Genomic DNA, 22,802 nt, shown 5'->3' with positions numbered 1-22,802 from the left:
TATCAACAACTAGCGATATTTATCGCTAAATGAGCTTAGCGATATTTTTTTATCGCCGCGCATCGCCGGATTTTAGCGCAGAGATAACGTGCTATTAGCAATGTTTATCTCAAATGAGATAAAATATCCGGCGATAGCGGCTCAATGCGCGAATATCGGTGGAAATCCAGCGATATTCAGGCATTAACGGCAATAAGGTCTTAACCTGAATATCCAACTCCCATTGGATATACAGGTTAAGAAGTGGTCTGAGCAGGCGTTAGTTTTTGGCGATATTCCCGCTCGCTGTGCCTGCGTTGATAATAGGCGATAGCGATGTTAGCAACTGCTTTCAGTCACTAACAGGTTGGGTACACCCACTTTGCATGTCATTAGCGATAAATATCGCTGACATGCAAAGTGGGCCCCAAACTGCTCGCTATCGCCTACAAATTGTCGCTAACTGCTGTTAGCAACAGCTTGCTAATAGGGCGATTAAATTATCGCCGCTTTAGCGGGAAAAAGTCCAGCTAAAGCGGCGATAAGGCCCTTGGTAATATGCCCCTCAGTATCTTCAATGCAGCCGCCGCAGATATGGTTCGTTCCACTGAAGGCACAGAGATCCCGTCAGTGTGCCACTGTCTCCATACTGCAAGGACCATTACTCACTTTTGAAAAGAAGCTTCTTCATAGCTCTAATAAACATACTATAATGTCATCAGCTTCATTTATACACAGTTTGTACCCCCAGTCTTAATCGGTAAGGCTGCATAAACTCTGAGGCCATCCAGGATCATAGAGAGCATAATTCCATTTGTTTTCACTTCACAAAAAATAAAACAGAACATGTAACATAACACAACATGCACAGCCTAATAATCACAGCATAACGTACCGCGAGATTAAAATTGCCTACACGCATTCATCCTAGCTGCAACCCATCTCTCATTTACACGTCTATAGCCCATATACTGCCGCCTCATGTTCCTTCTTCCACCATCGCTTGAAAATCTTAGGTCCAATTTATAAAAGTTTCTGTGCATAAAACCATATGTGATTTTAAATTCCACAAACTAATTCACAAAATCAGAATTTGTGGAATTTTACAATCTACAAGTGCACTCACGACAGAGGGAAATCTGCAAAGTACGGTGGAATTTCGACTGTTGTCTGTCTAAGCGTAGGGGTTGGCACCCCCAAGTCAACATCCACAAACTCTTTCCAAACACTTTGCAAAAAGTTTAATACCCTGGAAGTGGAAATAACACTTCTCCTGTTAAAGGTAGGGCTAAGGGAGTTTAGTGGAAGGGGTTTCTCAAAAAGTAATAAAGAAACCTATTTCCTTCTGCAGAAAAAGGAAAGGTATTTGTGTCAAAGCACCACTCAACCAGAATTACTCATGCACATTTTATACAAAGTAAAGGATGCACATCAGTACATTTTGGAAAGTGGGGTGGGGGCTCACGGAAACCTGCTTACTCCTGGGGTTGTTTATGAGTTTATAAGAAAGCAGTAATCTAATACAAACTTGCTGGCATTTACATTTACATTTAATACAAACTTAGGGCCATATTTATCATTTTTTCATCCAACGCAACACAGCAAAAACAACTTGAAAAAGAAATGGCCTTCCTGATCTCTCATTGTGATGGTGCACTTTTGACTGCCTAGCACCAATGTAGGTGCCTATGTTGCAGGCAGGATTGTTTTTGTGCAGCATGGGACACCTTCCTGCACACAAAAAATCCTTTGAGGTGTTTTCCTCTTTTTAAGCATGCTGCAGAATACAGCCCACGTAGAAAGAGGGAAAAGATCTGGAAATGCCCCAAAGTCCATAGGTGGATGCGTGGGAACATCCACGCTTCACCCATGGAACGCTTCCCTGGGTCAGAGTAACGCAAGGCTGTGACCTACGCTGCCTTGCGTTACTCCACGTTTACCATGCACCGCAGGACCATACAAGGTGGCCTTGCATGCCTTGGTTAATCTCATCTAGGTTTTGCATGGCCCTTGCGCCACCTGGCATGCTACAAGGGTGGCACAAAACTTTGATAAATATACCCTACAGGTAGAAAGTGCCTGGAGTAGATTTCTTCCTTTGACAATCAATGCTTTATGAATTTGTGCCTTTGTTCTTTTCTTATCCTTAAAATAAACTTTGCACGGCTTCTCCTTTAAAAAGAACATTCAAATGACTGAATGCTCTATTCTTGTATGACGATGATCTTTGAAATACAAACAGTAATAATGTCATTATTCATCTCTTAGTTCATTAATGTTTTAAAGTTATTGAATATTGTACCATAACAGTGCACTATGAGGATAATAATCGCCACCGAGGCGCTACTTGATGCTTTCTGTTCTTACAGAGCTCAAAGGTACTTATGAGATCCTAGTGATGTATTTGATGTGGGGTCATCATTTTATATAGTACCAAAGTAAAGTGAAATGTGTATTTATCCCTGATGCCTGAGAAAATGTTTAAGCTTGTCCGAGCTGATCACTTTCAGTCTGCGTAGTGGAGAGGAGGATCTCATTGCCATTGATTTTGAAGTTATCAATCTTATCTTCTCATTATGTTGAGTTAATAATCTTCATAAAAGCATTTAAAATGAATGTAGCTGGTTTCCAGCAATACACATGTATTCAGTGTGCTGGCTACCGTGATAGAGATGCTCTGGTGGTGAGCATGGTATACTTTCAAGTCACTTTGTTACATTTCAGAATATATTATTTGCGGTATAATGTTTCTAAACTATAGCACTATCGAACAATGAATGGAAACTCTAACTTCTACTATAAACAAATCCACTCTGAGCTTTGTAGTGCGGAAATATCAGCTCCTCACTCTTAAATATGAGGGGGCATAATATCAAGGACAGCGTTAAAACTTATCGCCGGTTTAGCGGCAGAAAATTGCAGCTAAAGCGGCGATAATGGGCTTGATAATATGCCCTTGAGAATTCCAATAGAAGTCCATGTTCTAGTGTGAACATGGGCTTCTATTGGAATTCTCCAGGGCATATTATCTAGCCCATTATGGCCGGTTTAGCTGCAGTTTTCTGCCGCTAGACCGGCAATAATTTTAACACCGTCCTTGATAATATGCCCCTCGGATCGGTATTTGACTATTTAACACACTTATTGGGTGTCACTACCCTGGTGGTCTTTTAGGAATGGGCCTAACAAGAAAAAGAGGACAGAGACATGTAGCAGATCGAATAACTAAGGGCCATATTATCAAGGAAGCTGCGGTAGTTTATCGCCGCTTTACCGGCAGGAAACTGCCGATAAAGCGGCGATAATGGGCTTGATAATATGCGATTCGAATTTCAATCGAAGCCCAGGTTAGATGTTCACACATCTAACCTGGGCATCAATTGAAATTCGAATGTGTGAACATCTAACCTGGGCTTCGATTGAAATTCGAATCGCATATTATCAAGCCCATTATCGCCGCTTTATCGGCAGTTTCCTGCCGGTAAAACGGCGATAAACTACCGCAGCTTCCTTGATAATATGGCCCCAAGATTGTTGTACCGTGTTGGAATATGGTCTGGAACATTCCAGATCCAGAAAAGGAAGAGGTTCCACAGTATGGAATTTAGGACAATAAAAAGTGAAACTGACTCTTCTTGATCTGTTTAAGAGTAGGATGAAGATGAGAACATCAAAGGATAAACAAAATTTCCTGATTGGCTGTAGAGTTAAACGTTTTTTTCGATGAATGGTGGCCCTTGATAATTAAAAGCTCAGTGAAGCATGTACAGAGATTCTAACTGAATTTATTTGGCTAACTGTGAGAAGGCAGGTTGTGTTATTTTGGTCATAAAAGGGATCTAGAAGCAAAATGTTGTACTTCCTCGAGGCTTTGGATCACGAAAGATGGAATTCTGAGACAGATGAATTTACCTTATTAATGTCTGGAAGAGATACGAGCATTCCCCACAGTTACTACGCATGGAAGATGAAGCAGGATTGGAGTCATATCAGGTAGGGAAACAGATGCTAACAATGGAGCTGACTTGAGGAGTCAGGTTGAGATTGAAAAGTTCACAAATGTCCACCTTTTTCATGGTTAGGGGTAGAGTAGACCATGAGCCTCAAGTCAACAGCCAGCAAGAGAAAAACCAATGCTACTGGCTAACATTTGTGAGGAGGAGCCACATGTTATCATTGAGTCTCCGCCAAGTACTGTGTAACCAAGAGCTTTTGAGCCTTGAGCGATTGGTGAAGGTTGGTCATAAATTTCATCTACATAGATAACAATGTTGAAGTTGTCTCTCTAGGAATCAAAGACGTTTTCTGGAGTGAAGACAGATGATGAAAAAGAGAGAGAGGGAGAGAGAGAGAGCCAGAGACAGAGAGAAAGAGAGAGAGAAAGAGAGAGAGAGAGAGCGCAAAAAAGAGAGAGAGAGTATGCTCATTACAATTACTTGTTCATGATATTAGCTGTCTAAGTAGACACTATTTTTCTTTCTTTTATGAGCTTATTTGGTGCACTCTTAACTTTGTGCCAGAGGATCTTGTTCAATATAGCACACTACGAAAACAAGCTATAAATGTGATGCAGTGAAGAATGGACCTAGATAGAAATGACTCCATTATCTCTGCACTGATCTATTAGTTATATAAAGAAGATGACGATCACTTGACCTACCTATATTAAACCTATATTTATAGGGTCTAGATCACATCAGTCTAGTGATTCTAAAGCACGGAGGGACTTATTTATGAAAGCCCTGTGTCACTTTTGCACCACGTAAAGTGGCTCTCATTTCAATTTTTGAAGCCAGACAAAGCCACTCTGTGTGGCTTTGAGTGGTCTCATAAATCATGAGTAAGGCGACGCTGAGCAAATTGATGCGTCGCCTTACTCTGCGCCTTAAGGCATTCCATGGGCATTGCTGTGGGTTTTCCCACACAACACCCATGGAATTTGATGCTGCCCCAGATTTATTAAGTGGTGTAAACCTTGGGAAGTCCCAAATCTGTATGCCTCCCGAGGTGAGGCGTAATGAGGAGAAATATTTTTGTCTGCTCGTTTTTTCCCAATTTCTGTGTGTGCCGCATTCTGCAGCACACATAGAAAGAGGTAAACACCTCTTAGGATTGTTTTTGTGCAGGAAGGTGCCCCTTCCTGCACAAAAACAATCCTGCCTGTAGCAAAAACACCCTTGCAGCATGTTGCAAGGGTGTCTACACTGGCGTTAGGCTGCTGAAACTGCACCAGCGCATGGAGAAAGGACAGGAATGTACTTTACTGCTTAAATACGGTGCACTCCAGTTCTTTCACTTTGGCGTAGGGCAGCACATCAAGGTACCTTGTTGCTCTGCCCTATGTCAAAATCATTTTAATGGGGGCCGTGTATTTTGTCAACACCACCCCCATGGGTAAGATGTTTATGGTTTTCAAATATTCGATACGGAGGAGTCAGGGGAAGACGTTCACATGAGAATACATCAGTGAGAGAGGGAGCAGGTAGCGAGAGGTTCCCCAGACTATTTACCAGTAATGAGCTATTGAGATAGAGAGATCATTCAGAGGAGAAAGAGAGGTCACACAAAGGAGCAAGCAGTAGGATAAGGAGATGGCTTCGTAATGGTAGCTAAGCACATGGGAACCAAGTTCACCATATTAGTGATGGGGCAAAACCCCATCTCACATAAACAGCTATTTTAGGTGTCCCTTCCTGCATATAAACAATAATTTAAACAAAATTATGGTTTGCAACTTTTATGTGTGTCACATTAAGCAGCACACCTAGAAATTTCAAAATGCCCTTTAAAGATTGTTTATGTGTAGGAAGGCAACCCCCTGCAACACAGACACCCTTGCACAATGTTGCAAGGGTGCCTGGGTTGGTGCTAAGCAGCTAAACTTAGTGCCAACACAGGGGGAAATGCAGGGTTGCACCATATTGTTATAAATATGGTACTGCCCTGCGCTTCAGAAGTGGCGGAGCGCAGCACTAAGCCAAGAAAGTTAATGCCGTGCTCCGTCACTTCTATTGTAAATACGCCCCTGTATCTTTTAATGTGTTAATGGAAATTGGTCTGTTTTGCGGTCATAAGTGAGGTCGGACTGTTTTCTATGTACATAGGGACAGATTTACAAGCCCCTGCTTCTGTGATACAGCTGCAGCGTAAACCATGTGCCATGTTGTGCCCTATTTACAACGTGACGCATCTAGGGTGATACGTCACGTTGTAAAGCCCTGCGCCTCATGAAACCTGCGTCAGGTTTCATGTGGGTGTTCCAGCATAGGGGGGTGTGTTCCGGTGCAGTAAAGCCTTGGTAAAGTGCCTGAGTGAAATCTACAAGATTCCACTCAGTCACTTTTCTGACGCTGCTGCGTCAAAACCTTACGCCTGCTTGAAGCAGGCGTAAGGCGTGACGCACCACATTATGTATGGGCAGGCCACAAGCATTGCTGGAGTTGCGTCACTCTTGCGACATGACTCCAGCAATGCGCCACCCTTCCGAAGGGAGATGCGTCACGCATCTGTTTATCCTTGCGCCACAATGCCCCGCATAGTGAATGAGGCGCATCTGTGGTGGCGCAAGAGTAAACTTGCGTGACCCATCTTACCTCGCGCATCACTGCTGGTTTGCAGGGATGCGCCAGTCGTCATAAATTTGCCCCATAATACTTACATACATAACTATGATATATATAATGTGTGTTTTCAAATATACCTATACATTCATGGTTATCCACTTATTTGCCACTACTGTTACTGTGTGAAACTGTGACTATTTGAGGCACTATATGGGCCTACATTTAAAAAACGAATAGAAGCATGTACAAGTATTCAGTCATATCTGCCACACAATTTTCACGCAGTAAAGAGGCCAAACATTACATGGAGAGAAAATCCCTTTTATGCAGTTCTACTAATTTTAAATCAGATGCATCTTTCCCCAATGTAAGGGCTGGATTAGCCTATAGATGACTCAAAGTGGCAACTGGGCCAGGTGGGCTCCACTGTAAAGAAGGTCTATGCTGGAGAGTCATGATGTGTGCTGCTATAATAGGTGTATTTCTTGGGTTTGCAAGTGGGATGATGTGCACAAGAGCTTTGTCAATGGTGTTGTCTAAGTCAGATTCTGATTAGGGGTACTGGGATATGCTTAAATGTCACTGCTTAATGGCCCTTTGTAAAGGGGTGTCAACAAGCACTTGGGTTGATTTTAGATGGCGAGGCAAGTATTTGCCACCTCTTTAAAGTTAAAATGTCTCTAGAAGGAAGTCGTGTACCAGGACACAAAGCCTCATTCATTTACAGTGCAATTTAAAATGTGTTTCTTTCTATAAGTTTATATCCACAGACTGTATGCTGTGCAGAGATATCCTTGCTATATTCCAAAAACCCTGCATGAAAATAATAACCTTGATTAAAAACTTTACATTTTTTCCTCCCATATTTATTTTGACTGTCATCTCCTTCCCGTCTACCTTCTGCATGCCTCCTGTATATAGAGACTATATTAAATTGCATGCAGATCTTAATTTCTCTTTCCTTGAAACCATATCCTTGCAACCTAACAGTATCTATTCATTTAATCAACCTTCTCACATAATCCCCTCTAATGATCACACTTGAGTTATTAATGTACAACAAAGAAACTGGAGTAAATTCATGGAATATTTCCTTTGAGAGCACAAGTTTATGTCCAATAATCAATGGATTGAATACTAGCTGTGGGCTCCCCAGTAGCTTGCTACTCACTGTAAAGTGCTTCAATGCCTCATCAGGGCTAATAAGCACTATGCAACTGCAAATTCATTTTCAATTCAAACTATGAAACAAATGAATGTTGTGCTTGGTTGATATATCATTATATATGTTTTCAGTGACTATAACTAAGTGTCCTGAAGGGCATATTTACAAGCCCCTATTGCCATCAGAGGGATCACTTTTTTAGACACTCCGGTGATATAGCGCCATTTTCAAGATTTACAAGGTGTCAATAAGCCACTTAGCATGGCTTACCGCCACCTTGTAAATATGCCCCTTTCTACCGCTGTCCTCTGGGGCAAAGGGGCGTGCAATGGGTGGTGCTGTGGGCGTTCCATCGCAATACCCATTGCTTTTTGATGCTGCCCCAAATTTACAAGGATCTGTAAATCTGCGGCAGCACCAAAAACTAACACCATTCAAGAACAGGTGTTAGAATGGCGTAACAGGAGTAAAGCTTTTATTTCACCTCATTTTTGCTTTTTCTATGCTTGCTGCATTCTGCAGGACTCATAGAAAGAGCAAAAAGCCATTAATAATTGTTTATATGCAGGAAGGTGTCCCTTCCTGCGCATGAACAATCATTAAATAATAACTATTTGATATTTCTATGTGTGTGGCAGAATACAGCACACATAGAAGTAACAAGTAGCCATTATGATTCCCTGCAACACAGTCACCCTTGCACTCTGGTGAAAGGGTGCTTGCGATGGCACTAGGCAGCTAATTTTAGAGCCAGAGCTAGAGAAAACACAGGGGTGCGCCATATAAGTAGTAAATATTGTGCATCCCTGCATTTTGAAAATGTCAGAGTGTGGCGCTGCCAAATTATGCACAGCTGTGCCCTCCAACATTATCTTGTAAATATGATCCTAGTGTAAAGTGATATGGGCTTATTTATGAGCCCCTACATCACTTTTGCACCGCTGTTGCATCACTTTTGGTGACGCGGTGGTGGCATAAAACATGCTCCCTGTTGGCCCTATTTACAAAGTGATGCAGCTAGGCAGATGTGTCACTTTGTAAACCCCTGTACTACATTATACCTGTGTCAGGTATAATGTATGCAGGGTGGGTGTTCCCTGCATCAAATTCTCAGAGAAGTGGCGCAGTGAAATCTATAAGATTTCAGTGCATCACTTCTAGGACATCATTTCGTGAAAACCGTACGCCTGCCTCATTGCAGGCATAAGACTGACGCAGGCCCTTTCACATGTGGCTTGCCCATGTGAAAGGAACATTGCTGGAGTTGCGTCACGCTTCTGACACAACTCCAGCAATGCGTCAGTTTTGCACCGACAGATACGTCAGTAATACTGACATATCTGTAATTCCTTGCGACATGATGCATCATACAATAAATATGACGCATCAATCATGTCGCAAGGAGGGCACAGTGAAAACTGTTGCATCTCTGTTTTAATGCAGCGATGCCCAGTTTTCATAAGAGAGGCCCACAGTCTTTTGGTGCAAACACGGGTAAGAGTGAGAGCAAGTTGGCAACTGCAGCCATATGCATGTCCTTGACTCCTCTAGCAGGCGCCAGCTATTCTCCTCACTCTATTTAAGGATCAAGAAAGCAGTGCTTAAGGAGAAAGATGAGGGGATTACTCCTTGGAAATCCCTTAATCCAAGAGAAGGAAGTGCCAAATAGCTTGCTTTAGTATTTGAAGACACACTAATGAGTTAACCAAGTGTTCGAGCTGACTACTTTGTTTGAAGGAAACTCTAGAACGAAGGAATCGTCATGAAAGGAATGAAGACAACTTTCATGCTTTTTAAAAAAAAATTCCTCTTGATTTCATTAACAGAACTCTTGTTTATTTTCATTAAAAAGAATTGTATGCATGCGAATAAAAGTGTAATGGCAGCCACTAGATGGCAGTCTTTCACTCACCAGCACACCAGCAAGGCAGCAATACTTTGCAAATTGAAACCCCCCTATTTAGAGAAATAATTCCACACTGTTCGTTGCTGAGAAGCTACTGGCCACACACAACCATACTAGTCCGACCAAGAAATGTACAGGTTGGCTTTACTTAAGGGGGAAATCCATATGTCTGTCCATGAACCTAGCTGTGTGCTCCGAATAGTATTTTGTGTAAACATCATGTGCTTGCTGTTTTGCTGTAATTCTTTTTTCAGCAATGCTGTTTCTGAAGCCTAAAAGGTCAGTGTTTTTATTTTGTCTGCTTTTTATAACCTAGCCCTCTAACCATGTGGGAAGGGGAGTAATACAGGCCTCTATGGTACCAGGGTGCCTGCATTGGCGCTAGGCAGCTAAATTAGTGCCAGCGCAGTGGGACCGTATTCTTTTAAATACGGTGCAGCCCAGTGTTTCAGAAGTGGCGGAGCGAGGCGAGAATCCAAGGAGGCTAACACCGTGCTCCATCACTTCCTTGTGAATATGCGCCCTAGAGGCTGCATAAATATGTGTTTGGGCAAGTAGTGACTTCACCTGGCCTGTGTCCCTTGTTTTTGACAAATAGAGCGTCAAAATCTGTAGTCGGACCACTGTGATTGTCACCTGCAAGCCAGAAAGAACTTAACCATTCTTCTTCTTGCGCTCCAGGGGCCTCATTTATGAGGCCTTGCGTGAGTTTTGCGCCTCCGATGCGTCACTTTTTGTGACGCATCGGCGGCGTAAAACATGCCTCCTGATGCGCACTATTAACAAAGTGACGCATCTAAGCAGATGCGTCACTTTGTAAACCCCTGCGCTACATTATACCTGCGTCAGGTATAATGTATGCAGAGGGGGCGTTCACCCGCAAAAAGCCTCGTTATAGTGACGCAGTGAAATCTATGAGATTTCACTGCATCACTTTTAGGATGCTGTTGCGTCAAAATCTTGCGCCTGAGACTGACGCAAGCCCTTTCACATGGGGCTTTCCCCATGTGAAAGGAAGCATTGCTGGAGTTGCGTCACTTTTGTGACACACTCCAGCAATGCGTCACTTTTGCGCCTACAGATACGTCAGAAATACTGACGTATCTGTAACTCCTTGCGACATGATGCGTCATATTATAAATATGACGCATCAATCATGTCGCAGGGAGAGCACAGTGAAAAGTGACACATCGCTGTTTTCACGCAGCGATGCGTCACTTTTCATAAATGAGGCCACATGTTTCCAGACAGTAGAGAAGGTATGAGCTGCTACAAGACTGATGGAAAGGTGGGTTTACGTATAGGATTATGCCTGTGTGGTATTGACTGTTATGGAAAGAGGCCATGAGCCGCTAGTGGGCATAATAGAAGTTCACGGTGAACCAATACTCGGCTAAAGAGATTCTGACTTTGAACACTTACCAGCATTATTCAACTTCGCCGTGAGATTTGCTGGTCATCCCGGAAACTGTAAATGGTCCATTAGTAGTTATATTCACGACTGGCCTTGGTCCATTATTAGGCATAATAATACTGGCCATTGTGGTAGTGACATACATGTATGTCTGCCTTCTAGTAATATTTTGTCCACTGTGTTTTCTCTGAGTCTCATCTTCCAGAGTCCTATCACAACGCTTAAACCGTTTTCTTCCTCAGCCCGATACTTACTTCCCCTCTTTGCTCCCTTGCCATACAATGTCTTGCTCTCTTTCTTCCAAAGGCCTACATTGCTCCTCCCCTTCCAAACCTGAATTGGCTTCCCCTTTTTTTTTCTTAGGCCTACAGTGTCTTCTGCACACAGTTCCATCGCTCTATATTGGGATCCATACTAATGTCTCCACTAGTCTCCACTCTCACTGTACCTTTTTTGGCACCCTTTTCTTACCCAACTGTCTTCTTTATCCCCTTATACTGACCTGCAGACTCTTTTCCCTAGCCCCATACTGGCTTCCCGAGTTCCTTCCCTGGATTCAACTATGGATTCCCCTCTTGCTCCTCTAAACCCCTAAACTGGCTTCCTCTCTCGAATATGCCCTTGCACTGGTTTCTCCTATATCTATTCAATTCGCTTTTTCTTAGTCTGCATTTTTGTGTAGGCATATCTATGTCTTACGTGTCATGCAAGCTGCTTCTTGGTTTTACCATGTAACCATGATGGCATTACACACTGTGGCGTTTCTTTCTGTACAGACTAGTTGCCACCACGACTTCCACTTTAGTCCTAAATCCCGAATCTATGGCACAATCATATCCTCACTTAATCCAAACCAGTGTTTTATCATAGGGATGTGCCATATATTTTCACTCATTGTATTCACTAGGCAACTCATCTGGTAATGTATTCATGTTAGTATCTGATACGTATAATGCACAAGGACAGAGTTACTTTGTGTTGGGTGTGAATGACAAGCAGCACATGAATTTAGTCAAAATCCACAAAGAGGCAGGTTTGAAACCGGAACAAAAATTGTACTTTACAGCAGTGTTCCACAGACTGTGGGTCTCAGGTAGATTTTTTGGTGGACCCTGAAAGTCCAAGCAATAAATAAAGATGCCTTCAAATAATTCTGGATTTATGTTGCCATATTTTCTGCCCTCCAAAGACAGAGGTCAAATGTCAGGTTGTCTCTTCTGACAAATTAGTGCTTACGTTTTCAACATAAGCATTGGTGTTTACAAACTCCTCGCAATTGGCAGCCAGAGAAAGAAACGTACACTGAATTATGTGTCAATCTTGCTGGGGAACAGAGAGTGTGAAAGAAAAGGATGTTGATTTTGTTTAAAAAATGTAAATACCTGTAAGTGAACTGTACATTCAGCTCTTAGGAATGCAAAAGTGAAGCACATTTTTTTGTAATTCTAAAGGGCGATAAAAACAAAGTTTTTAATGGGATCAAAACAAATCAAAACACTTTACTTGGTAATGTACATGATAGATATTCAATGAAAACGGATCCCCTCACATTATTATTTGTGTGCAATTTACTTTTAGCATTAAACTGTATGTCTGTGCAACCTTATTGGACGTTTCAGTGGAAAATATGCTGGGGCATATTAACAAGCGGCAGCGATAATTATCGCTGACCGCTGTTAGCGTGAGTAAATCTATCGCCGGCTATCGCTGGCGATAATCTCCATGTTAGCGTTGTATTAACAATGCTTAACGCCATGGAGATAAAAATCCCAGCGATAGCGGGGATTATCGCCGTTTTCAATAGCATATCGCTGGTTTTCCAGCGATATTCCTTATAAACTTGTTGATAGGGCAGGGTAATCTTAGACAGGTAATCCACCTCCCATTGGATTACATGGCTAAATCAGGTCACAAGCAGGCGTTAGGAAAGTAGTGTTAACTGTGGTTAGCGCTACTTTTCCTTACGCTCTGCTTGTTAGCGTGCAGCTTGATAATAGGAGAAATGTTGCTATTATTTTGCCCTGGAATGCCCACTTTGCATCACATTAGAGATGCAAAGCTGGGCGTTGTTGAAAGGCTCGCTAAATCAGCAAAACACGCGATAGCTTGTCTTTGCTGACAAGGCGATGAAATTATCGCTGCTTTTCGGCCGAAAACGTCTGCAAAAGCAGCGATAATTTCATATCGCCCCCTTGGTAATATGCCTCGTTGTCTGTAAACGACAGTACGCTGCCACACAATTCTATCATTACATTAAAAAAAATCACCTGCCTCACGTCCATTAAAGTCAGATCACTCGCAAAAGTTTGCCGTTCTAATAAGTGGGCAGTGGTTCTAAAAAGTTTGGGAAGCACTGCTCTAAAGGCAGTTAACCCAGTGACGCATTCACTTGTGGTTCTGTGACTGCATCCAATGCTTTTACCCCAGCAACCAGAAGATACAGCCTCTGTCCTAAGGCGTCACCACCTGCATGCCTCTGACCCTACAACCTGGGGGCAGATAAGGCACTACCTGCTCAGCATCTCTCTGGTGGTCTAGATCTAGTGGTCTCAGCCCCTGATCTCAAATTGAAGGTAGTATGTTAAAGCCCACTCTGAAAAGCAAAAAGTACCTCTGGTTCTGACATTACCTGCAGAAATCTGCAGATATCTAGCGCGTTATCTGCACTGGTGTCTCACACATTTTCACTTCCCTATTGCTTCTATCGAGGGCTACCAGCCCTTGAGTCTCACAGGTTGCACGCTTCTGCCACTCTTCTTAGTTTACACTGTCTCCAGTACCACCAATGTGTTATTTAAACTCGCCCTATAAAAAGGTACATCATAAACAAACACACAAACCAATTCCTTCTCCATCAAATTTAGCAAGTATTGTCATATTTAAAAAGGCATTTTCCACACTGTTTCATAGCCATCACTTGACTCAAACACTTGGGGGCAGATCTACAAGAAAGTGCCGCAGCGCGGCACCGCAAGCCCTTTGGCTGCGCCACGCTGCAGCACTTTCAGAGCACAGGAATGCAACATATCTACAATGATATGTCGCATTCCTGTGCTCTCCCCTGCACTGGCGCAGAAACAGCTGCCATGCCCCGAATCTGTATTTTAAGATGCCCTACATCTCAGTATCCAAATACCGGTCGGTAACGGCCAAAAATCGGTTATTTTCGGCTGTTACCGACTGGTATTTGGATAACTACATCTGGCACTAGATGTTTTGCACCTTCCTGCACATAAACAATAATTTCCCACAAAGCAAGCACCCTTTCACTATTCACTATGTTGCAAGAATTGCTGCCTTGGCACTAGGTGCCTTTAGCACCAGCACAGAGAGAAACGCAGAGCCGCACCGTATTGTTGTAAATACGGTGCATTTCTAAAGTTACGGAGAGCGGTGCCAGCCTTCTTGGATTAATGTTGGGCTCTGCCACTTTAGTTGTTAATATGCCCCTAAGTGTCTCAGCGGCACAATGGGCATGTGCACCAGCTTTCTGTGCCCCAAGCACTTTAGTATTACAGAAGAAGCCACTGTTGTTTGCGTGGCCCCTTCTGTAGTACAGTTTGCGTTGTTGCACATGTAGAACAGACAGGATCTCAAAGAGGCAATCCCTCATTTCCTTGAGGCCTTGGCCCCATACAAATGAGTAAAAACTTTGCATGTAGGGCAGCACTATGTTACAGATGTAGCTCAGAGGCAAATAAGCTGTCAGAGGATGCACTGAAAATGTGCAAGAAAGCAGTGGACTGCAGTTATTGCCCTCCCTGAGGGCGACCCGTGAAGAAGACCAGGACACAACATGGACTCTCCAGATATCTCTCTGCAGGCGAGTGCAGTTAGTTGCTGCACCCGCCTACCACAGGATCTCTGCCCTCCCCCATTCAAAAGCAGGACAGTTTACTCCTACACTTACCGGCTACTTCAAACAGCGAGTCCACCCTCAGGCCCGGACTGGCCATAGCGGGCACCTGGCAATCCCCCGGTGCGCCGCACGGGTGGGTCCGGTTTTAGGCCCCCAAAAACCGGGTGGGGGGGGGGGGGGGGGGTCGGCCGAGCACTTTGCCAGGGCCGGTTGTGGTTCCCAAACAGACCCTGTCCACCTTCCATTAATGCACTGACCCCAGGGCAGATGTGAGTGCGCGGCTGTGCTGGGGCAGTCTGTTTACTGTAATGAGGTTCGCTGTCATAGTCTCCGCCCCGCGAACTGATTTAAAGGTGTGATACAACACAAACAGGGACAGTGCACTTATTTATAATGTGGGTATGGGAGTGCACAGGGTGCTCAAAAGTCTAAGAAAAACACAGAGGTTAGGGAAGACTATTTAGCATAACTTCAGAGCTCTGTATTTAGGGCCTCAGAAATTAAATGCATGGGATGACCACATGACAATATGAGTTAACCTGTAAGTTCTCATGACTTCCTTGTTGATCTTCCTAAGGAGAAAGCAGTGGTACAGTTCTGTTTCCAGTAGAGCGAGAAGCCGCAGAGAGAGCTGACTCCTTGCAGATGCTGAGAGATGCCCGTTTCCAGCACCCGCTCCTGCGGCGGCTTGAGTGCCACGGAGCTGCAGAGCCCAGTGGTAGAGCTCGACCAGGACCCGGCTTACATCCCCTCGGGCGGGGACCAAGGATTTTCTGCTCTGCCATCACAGCCACTAGGGCGGGTGAGGCGGTAAGTTGCCCTGGCTGCGTCAGCAGCGATAGCAAAGAAACCCCTAAATGGACGAGCAGTGGTGAGTGCTGGAAGCAGAATGCTTGGAGGGCCAGGAGTAAAGGGGAACTCATGGCCAAAAAGGGGGCTGAATAGTGTGGTACATAGGGTTGCGACAATTAGTATTGTCGCACTTGGTCAAGCTCCAGCAGTGGCAGACATGGCCAATTAGGTTTGGGTGTGGCTTGTGGCCATGGGAGAGCTTCTTCCCCCAAGCCCCCCATGTCTTCTCCCTCCCCCAGGAGACCGTCTTATCACATCCTTGCCTGGCAACCACCATATAGGTCTAATTCAAGTGCAATTTAAGTGAACCGCAGAAAGTCTGAGAAGGGACAGAACAAGAAAATTATACATCACCTAAGGCCCGAGGAGGGACCTGCAGAAGGAGTAGAAAGAGAATCCCAGCAAGGGGCGTGGCAGTAAAACAAGCAGAAGAGGGTGTGTGGCACAGGCTCCAGACTACTTGTAGCTTTTATTGTACCAGTGGCACAGAAGTGGCCAGTGTCGAGCCGGTTAGTCGTGTGACTCTGGAACATATTTACAGGCCCTTATCGCCACAGGAACGTCACCTTATTTAAAAGGCAGCGTTAAGTCACTTAGCGTGGCTTAACACTGCCTTGTAAATAAGGCCCCCTATCACACTGTATTGGGCGTACCACCGCAACACACATTGATTTTGGTGCTGCCCCATATTTACAAGGGCAGCGTAAATATGGGGCAGCGCCACAATTAAGACTAGGGAAAACCTGGTATTAAACAGGCGCAACGAGGAGAAATGTTTCATTTCTCCACGTTTTTGCTGCTTCTATGTGTGCTTCGTTGTGCAGCACAAATAGAACCACCAAAAGGCCTTTGATTGTTTATCTGCAATCCATTTAAAACAATGACGTTTTGCAACTTCTATTTGTGCTGCATTGAGCAAATAAATGTAGGTTACAAATGGAATAAAATAATCATTCCAAAGAAAGACTTTTTATTCACAATGTTTGAATTATATGGGAGTATTTAAGTTTTTCCTTTCTTGCTACAGACAGTGCCCTTTCTTCTCTGGTGCATCGTTGCACCCAGTATGCAGTAATTTAAATAACGTTTGATTAGTTTGCGGTGAGAGCATATTTATTAAGTCTCTAAATTATTAATTAGATGATGGAATATATGGTGAGTTTGGTAAATCAGATTTATGTGGAAAATGGCAACACCATATAATTGCATTTTTCAGTTTAGCACACCCTAATGTCTTATACCAAGGGCCTATACAAAATGTTATTTATTTATTGGTGGTTTTATAAAGTATTGTGCACCCTCCTTGGTCACATAAAGCACTCTACATGTGGGCAGTGCTTTAGATGTAAGATTGAGAAAAGTGGAGTCCAGACCATTGTATCTGGGACCCATGTTTCATGTTCTGCAATCTCTTCTCTGTTTTGTATGAGATCAGTAGAAGGTGAGCCAGAATAGGTAGGTGTTTTGTGTTTATTGAAGCACACGCAGGGCCAGTTTTACTAACATTTTAGGCTAGTTTTGCGTCACTAAAGTGATGCAAACCAGCACAAAATGTTTTTTAGTAATTTAAGTTCCAGTGTTAAATGTGTTTTTCGCTGGAAAGTAGTCTGAAAGTAAGGCAATCCCGTATGAAGCACTACTTTGCATTACTTATCATTAAGGAAGTGTTCCATGGGTGGTACATGGACGTTCCCATGCAACTACCCATGGTTGCTGATGCAACACATTATTTACCAATCATTTGAGACGGGTTTGTGTAAAAAATGTACGCATCTTGAAATCAGGCATTAAAAGGAGAGATCTTTTAAATTCTCCTTTATTTATAGCACACATACAAAGTAGGAAACGTTTTTAAAGTTGTCCAGACATAGTGTTTTGTACTGGAAGGGAACCCATCCAGTAGAAAACCTACACGAGACTCACGTACACAGCCTTGCACTAAGGCACAAAGGTATGGTGGTACTCGGCAGCAAAATTCTGTGCAGGCTCTAGGGAGCGGGGAGAGGGCCATATCTCTGTAGATTGGCTCTCTTGTGCTCTCTGCCTGTCATGCAGTGCAGCACAGTGCAGCATTTTTGGCTGCTGTGCTGCATTGGGTGACAATTTGGTAAATTTAGCCCGTAGTTTAGTTCTTCTGTTCAACCTGGATGCAGTGCACTTTGCAATCACGTGACATGGACTCCTAAGGATTTACCTCTGTGTTTCAGTGACTTGAAGGTTCATTTAGTGATCACATGTCATGTGTTGAAGTCCAGGTTCCAGTTCGGCATATACTGGTTTGCCAATTTATGGAGGTATTCTGGCTGTTTGCTCGAGTGCACCTTGCAAATGGTACAAAAAGCTTTGAATTTGATCTTTGAGTCCGTGCTGTCCTTTGAGGGATAGTTTTATGTGGTTGATTTTCAGAGATGCAGGAATATTTTGTCTGTGTAGGTCTACAGTATTTGAAGGGATTCTCCAGTGACAATCAGAAAAACAGATTTAATTGGATTCAGGGCCAGATTTATCAAGGTTTTTCATTGCGCTTGTGCCACGCAAGGGGGTGCAAGGGTGACAAAAAACCTAGGTGAGATTTATCACACCATGCAAGCCCACTGTAAATCACTGCCTTGTGTTACTCTGCAGCACGGAGGCATTCCATGCGTGGAGCGCAGGTGTTCCCATGCATCTACCTATGGTTTTTGTGCATTCCCAGATTTACCATTAGTGGTAGACCTGGGAATGTGTCAAAATGCTATGCCTCCACAGGTGAGGCATAGCAAGGAGAATTATCTTTATTTCTCCCAGGTTGTTTCCTCTTTCTATACTCTTTCTACTTGTGTTGCCTTTTGCAACACATACAAAGAGAAAAATGTCTCTCTGGATTATTTTTGTGCTGGAAGGTGTCCCTACCTGCTCAAAAACAATCCTGCCTGCAATGAAGGCTCCCTTGCACCATGACACAAGGGTGCCTGCGTTGGCGCTAGGCAGACACATGTGTGCCAGCTCTAGGAAAGGCCAGGAATGTGCCACATAATGGTAAATACGGTGCATTCCTGCCCTTTCACATAGCGCAGCAAGCTGGCTTGCTGCATGAAAGAATGATAAATCTGCCCGTAGTTTCTTCCAATGTTTCCATATTCTTGTCTGGGAATCGCATTGTTTAAACATCTTAACCCACAATTACTACACAGTTTAGTTAGAAATAGGGTGCATGCAGTAAAGAAAAAAGTAACAGAGCAGATCCCACATGATTACCGATGACAAATGCAGTAATGGCTTCTATTTCAATCCTGTTAGTTAGAAAACGCTTCGATTCATTTGACGACAGACCAGTCTATTCCACTTCACTGACGTGACATCACAGCCCTTATGGTGCTCCAAAGCCATCTTGGTATCCTGTTCAGAGTATAGTTTGTTAGGTGCTCTGTTATGAGGTCAGAGTCCGCTTCTGGATTAGACTGCGACTGTGATGATGTCCCGGGCGAGGTTTGTTGGCAGTGACTGATGTGGTGGGTGTCGGTTATGGTGGTGGAGGAAAGGTCGATGGGCCCATAAGTAGCTTGGGCTTCTCCTCTAGTGTTAGTCACCCTAACTGTTATCACCTCAAAGTGATTGCCTTCATGTGTATGATTCCAGCTCCTCCTAGCATTTATGTAGACGTGGATGCGATGCTTTTGGTTTAAGGCTGCCTTAGTTGGGGCCTGGCCCCTAGGCTTTTTAAAGACCAGGATTGCTGCTTCTGCTCAGACCTTGATGTGTTGTCAAGATGGCAAAAAGTGTTCCAGTTCTATGAAGATAATTCTATGGCAAACCCACATGCATTAAGGCTCTCCATTTCTTTGTTGGCTGCAGCGAAAATGTCAATTTGCACAGAAAAATCCTTTGAACTTACAGGGAATCCAGTTATTTTGCTAGTCATAGCAGTTTATGACCTACAGAAACTTTGATGACAAAACCAACCGGTAGAAAACGAAGTGTAGTCCATAATAAAGGAAGACTCCACACCCTCTGCATGGAACATGAGACGCACTATGTCTGTGGAAGCTTGGAAAGATGCCTGGACCTTCAAAGCAGCCTGTTCTGGGGCTAATTTGACTTCTGTGGCGTTGGCTTCAGGATGCCAAGTGGAAAAGTGCATAAATAGAAGGCCTGATCCTAACAGAGTGGTCCCAGCTTGAGGTCCAGCCCTGTTAGTATTGGGTTCTGTGATCGACGGTGCTGTTTTTAAATTGACCAACAAATAAAGAAAAAACATATACTGTAATCCTTTTCATGTAAATTCACCTCACACACATTCATTCTGCCTATCATAAACCTCCTTGGATTTTACTATTCATTTGCTCAAGATTCCGCAAGTTTCATGGAACGGAAACAGCGCTCATTAAAGCGGCGGATGATATCCGACTAATCAGAGACCATGGTGGCACAGCACTATTGGTGCTTCTAGATTTATCGGCCGCCTTCGACACGGTTGACCATAAGATCTTAGTCAACCGTGTCGAAAAAATGGGCGTGCAAGGCCTAGCAAAAAATCTACTGGCGTCTTTTCTGGCAGAGAGATCCCAGGCCGTTACACTGGGTCAGTTTGCATCTGCAGAGTTATCACTGCCATGTGGGGTACCTCAAGGTTCATCCCTTAGTCCGACACTATTTAATATATATGTGTCGGACCTCGCAAAAACCATCAAAGCGCATGGGATGAACCTTACCTCATATGCAGATGATACACAACTGATACTGGCTGTTAGAAACAATGGGGAAACAGTGGCGGAGAGTTTCAAAACAGGCATGCTGGCCATTGGACAATGGATGTCAGCAAACTGTTTGAAATTAAATTCCGAGAAAACCGAGGTGGTCACTTTTGGCCATCTCAGTCCTAGCTGGTCCTCAATTTGGTGGCCATCTTCCTTTGGAGCTGTGCCCAAACCAGCCACGAAGGTGAGAAATTTGGGTGTCATCTTTGATGACAATCTAAATTTCATGGCACATGCCAATCAGATGGCCTCCACAGCCTTCTATAAATTACGACTGGTTAGGAAGATTCTTCCTTTTCTTCCCAAAAATGTCGGCAAGACACTGGTTAGCGCTCTTGTCCTATCAGCATTGGATTACTGCAATGGCTTGCTCGCAAATGCTCAAGTCAGGATCATCAAGAAAATGCAGACAATCCAAAATGCAGCAGCTAGACTTCTTCTCAACATCCCTAAATTCAAGCCAATAGCTGAGACCTTAAGAAGTCTTCATTGGCTCCCTGTCAGGAACAGAATTAAATTTAAAACACTGTGCATCGTTTACAAGTCATTACATCAGCAAGCGCCTCAATTTTTGAGTGACCATCTCGTCCCATACATTCCTACTCGGACACTACGATCAGCAAGACAGAATGACTTGGTAGTGCCACGGACTAGGCTGGTCAACTGGGGAGACAGACGTTTCCTAGTTGCCGCCCCAAAACTATGGAACACACTCCCGCAAACCATAAGATCCAGCCCAAATCTCATGTCCTTTAGGAAGAAACTGAAGACATGGTTATTTGACCTCTGAAAAGTATAAGATCACACAGGAGAGTAATAAAAGTATAGCGCCGAGACGCCTGCGGGCAATTGTTCGCGCTTAATAAATGTTAAAAATAAATAAATAAATAAATAGAACAGCCCTATTTACAGTGACCAGCCACAGCAGACCACCTGTGGCTTGTTAGCCATCTCCTTCTATGTTCCCTCTGTGCAATATTTGATATTTGATCTCCGCGCACCTCCACTTGCCACAGAAAGCCTTTGTGAGGAGACAATGGAATGTATGGCGGCCATGCAGTGTTCCAGTTTATGATCTTTGCTAGGTTATGGGTATCTCCCTAAAACAATGCCTCAGAGTGCATTAAACTTTATTTATTTAGCATTCTTGTATAACGCACCTCAGGCCACATTACAGCTAGGATTCACTGTCCCATTCTGCGCTGAGGCACAACCTTGACTGAGTGTGGCAGACAGGGACAGTGATCCCTACTACTCTGAAGGTGCTGTTCAGGTTCAGAGTGAAGGTGCAAACTCACGCCTGCGTTATTAACAGATGATTCGCGAAAGGTGGTCTGGCTGCCTAAGGCCAACAGCCCACCATTCACTGTGGCTGGCAACCCAGTCTGCGTATGAAAGTGGGGCAGAGATTCCCCCCACTGCAAGCGGGTGCAGAGACCCACTGCACCTGTCTGCAGGAGGATTTATAGGGGGTCCCTCAAATTCATTTGCCCCCTTCCAAAAGGCACATTAACTGTTCACCATCTCAATGTGAGATAGGGTCACTGTACCTCCTGAAGGCATGTTTGCCTCTGCACCCATATCGGTCATATAGTACATGCTAAAATGCAAAGGTTTACCTCATATGCATGGGGCTAGGCCCTCAGGTAAATGAAGGCATAGCACCTTATGATCGCACCAACTCATATTTAACTCTGCATAATCCATGTTGCAGAAAGGGCTGTACAAGCATCTGCAGCTCCTTCTGTAATTCCAAAGTGCCCTAGGGGTGCAAAAAGCCCATGCATGCGGTTGCACCACCAGAGGCTCCTTGTCAATTTGGTTTTAAGGTGCTTTACATATAACCAGTCGCGGCCGGCATGACTCGAGGGTAAGGGGCGGGGGTCGCGCGGGGAGGAGGGCCCCACGTGGGGGTAATTTAACAATTAAAAAACATTCACTTACCGTCCCGCTGGCCGAGTCGCGCTTCGTCTCTGCTCCTCTTCTGCTCTCCTGCATCCGGCAGGAACGGGAAGCAGGCAGCTAAGCTCTCATCCCTAAGCCAATCACAGCGCTGCAAGCAGCATTGTGATTGGTCGGGATACCACTCAGCCAGGGGCTAATGGCACAGCCATGTTCTCCATGTATGATTCAGAAAAGGGGGTGGTGATGAACAGAGTGTCTGAATTAAGCAGACCACTCTTACCCAGTCCAAAGATCAGGGCTTGATCCATCACCGTTATTTAGCTCACTGCCCCATCCCAGCTCAGAACCTGGCTATATGCAAATTAGTCTGTCCCTGGCCCAGTGCATCATGGGAACAGGGCAGACCAAACTACCAAGCCAATT

The 22,802-nt window shown here is 44.1% G+C and overlaps 1 protein-coding gene across 1 annotated transcript in view; it reads right to left on the bottom strand.

Moving 5' to 3' along the window:
* The window catches only part of PRSS35 (serine protease 35), a 39,645-nt gene that overhangs the window by 3,372 nt on the left and 13,471 nt on the right, over positions 1 to 22,802 (bottom strand). The gene's annotated exons all lie outside the window — the stretch shown is intronic.

Source organism: Lissotriton helveticus, chromosome 6 (genome assembly GCF_964261635.1).
Source record: "Lissotriton helveticus chromosome 6, aLisHel1.1, whole genome shotgun sequence".
NCBI lineage: Eukaryota > Metazoa > Chordata > Amphibia > Caudata > Salamandridae > Lissotriton > Lissotriton helveticus.
This window is presented reverse-complemented; position numbering and strand designations above follow the sequence as displayed.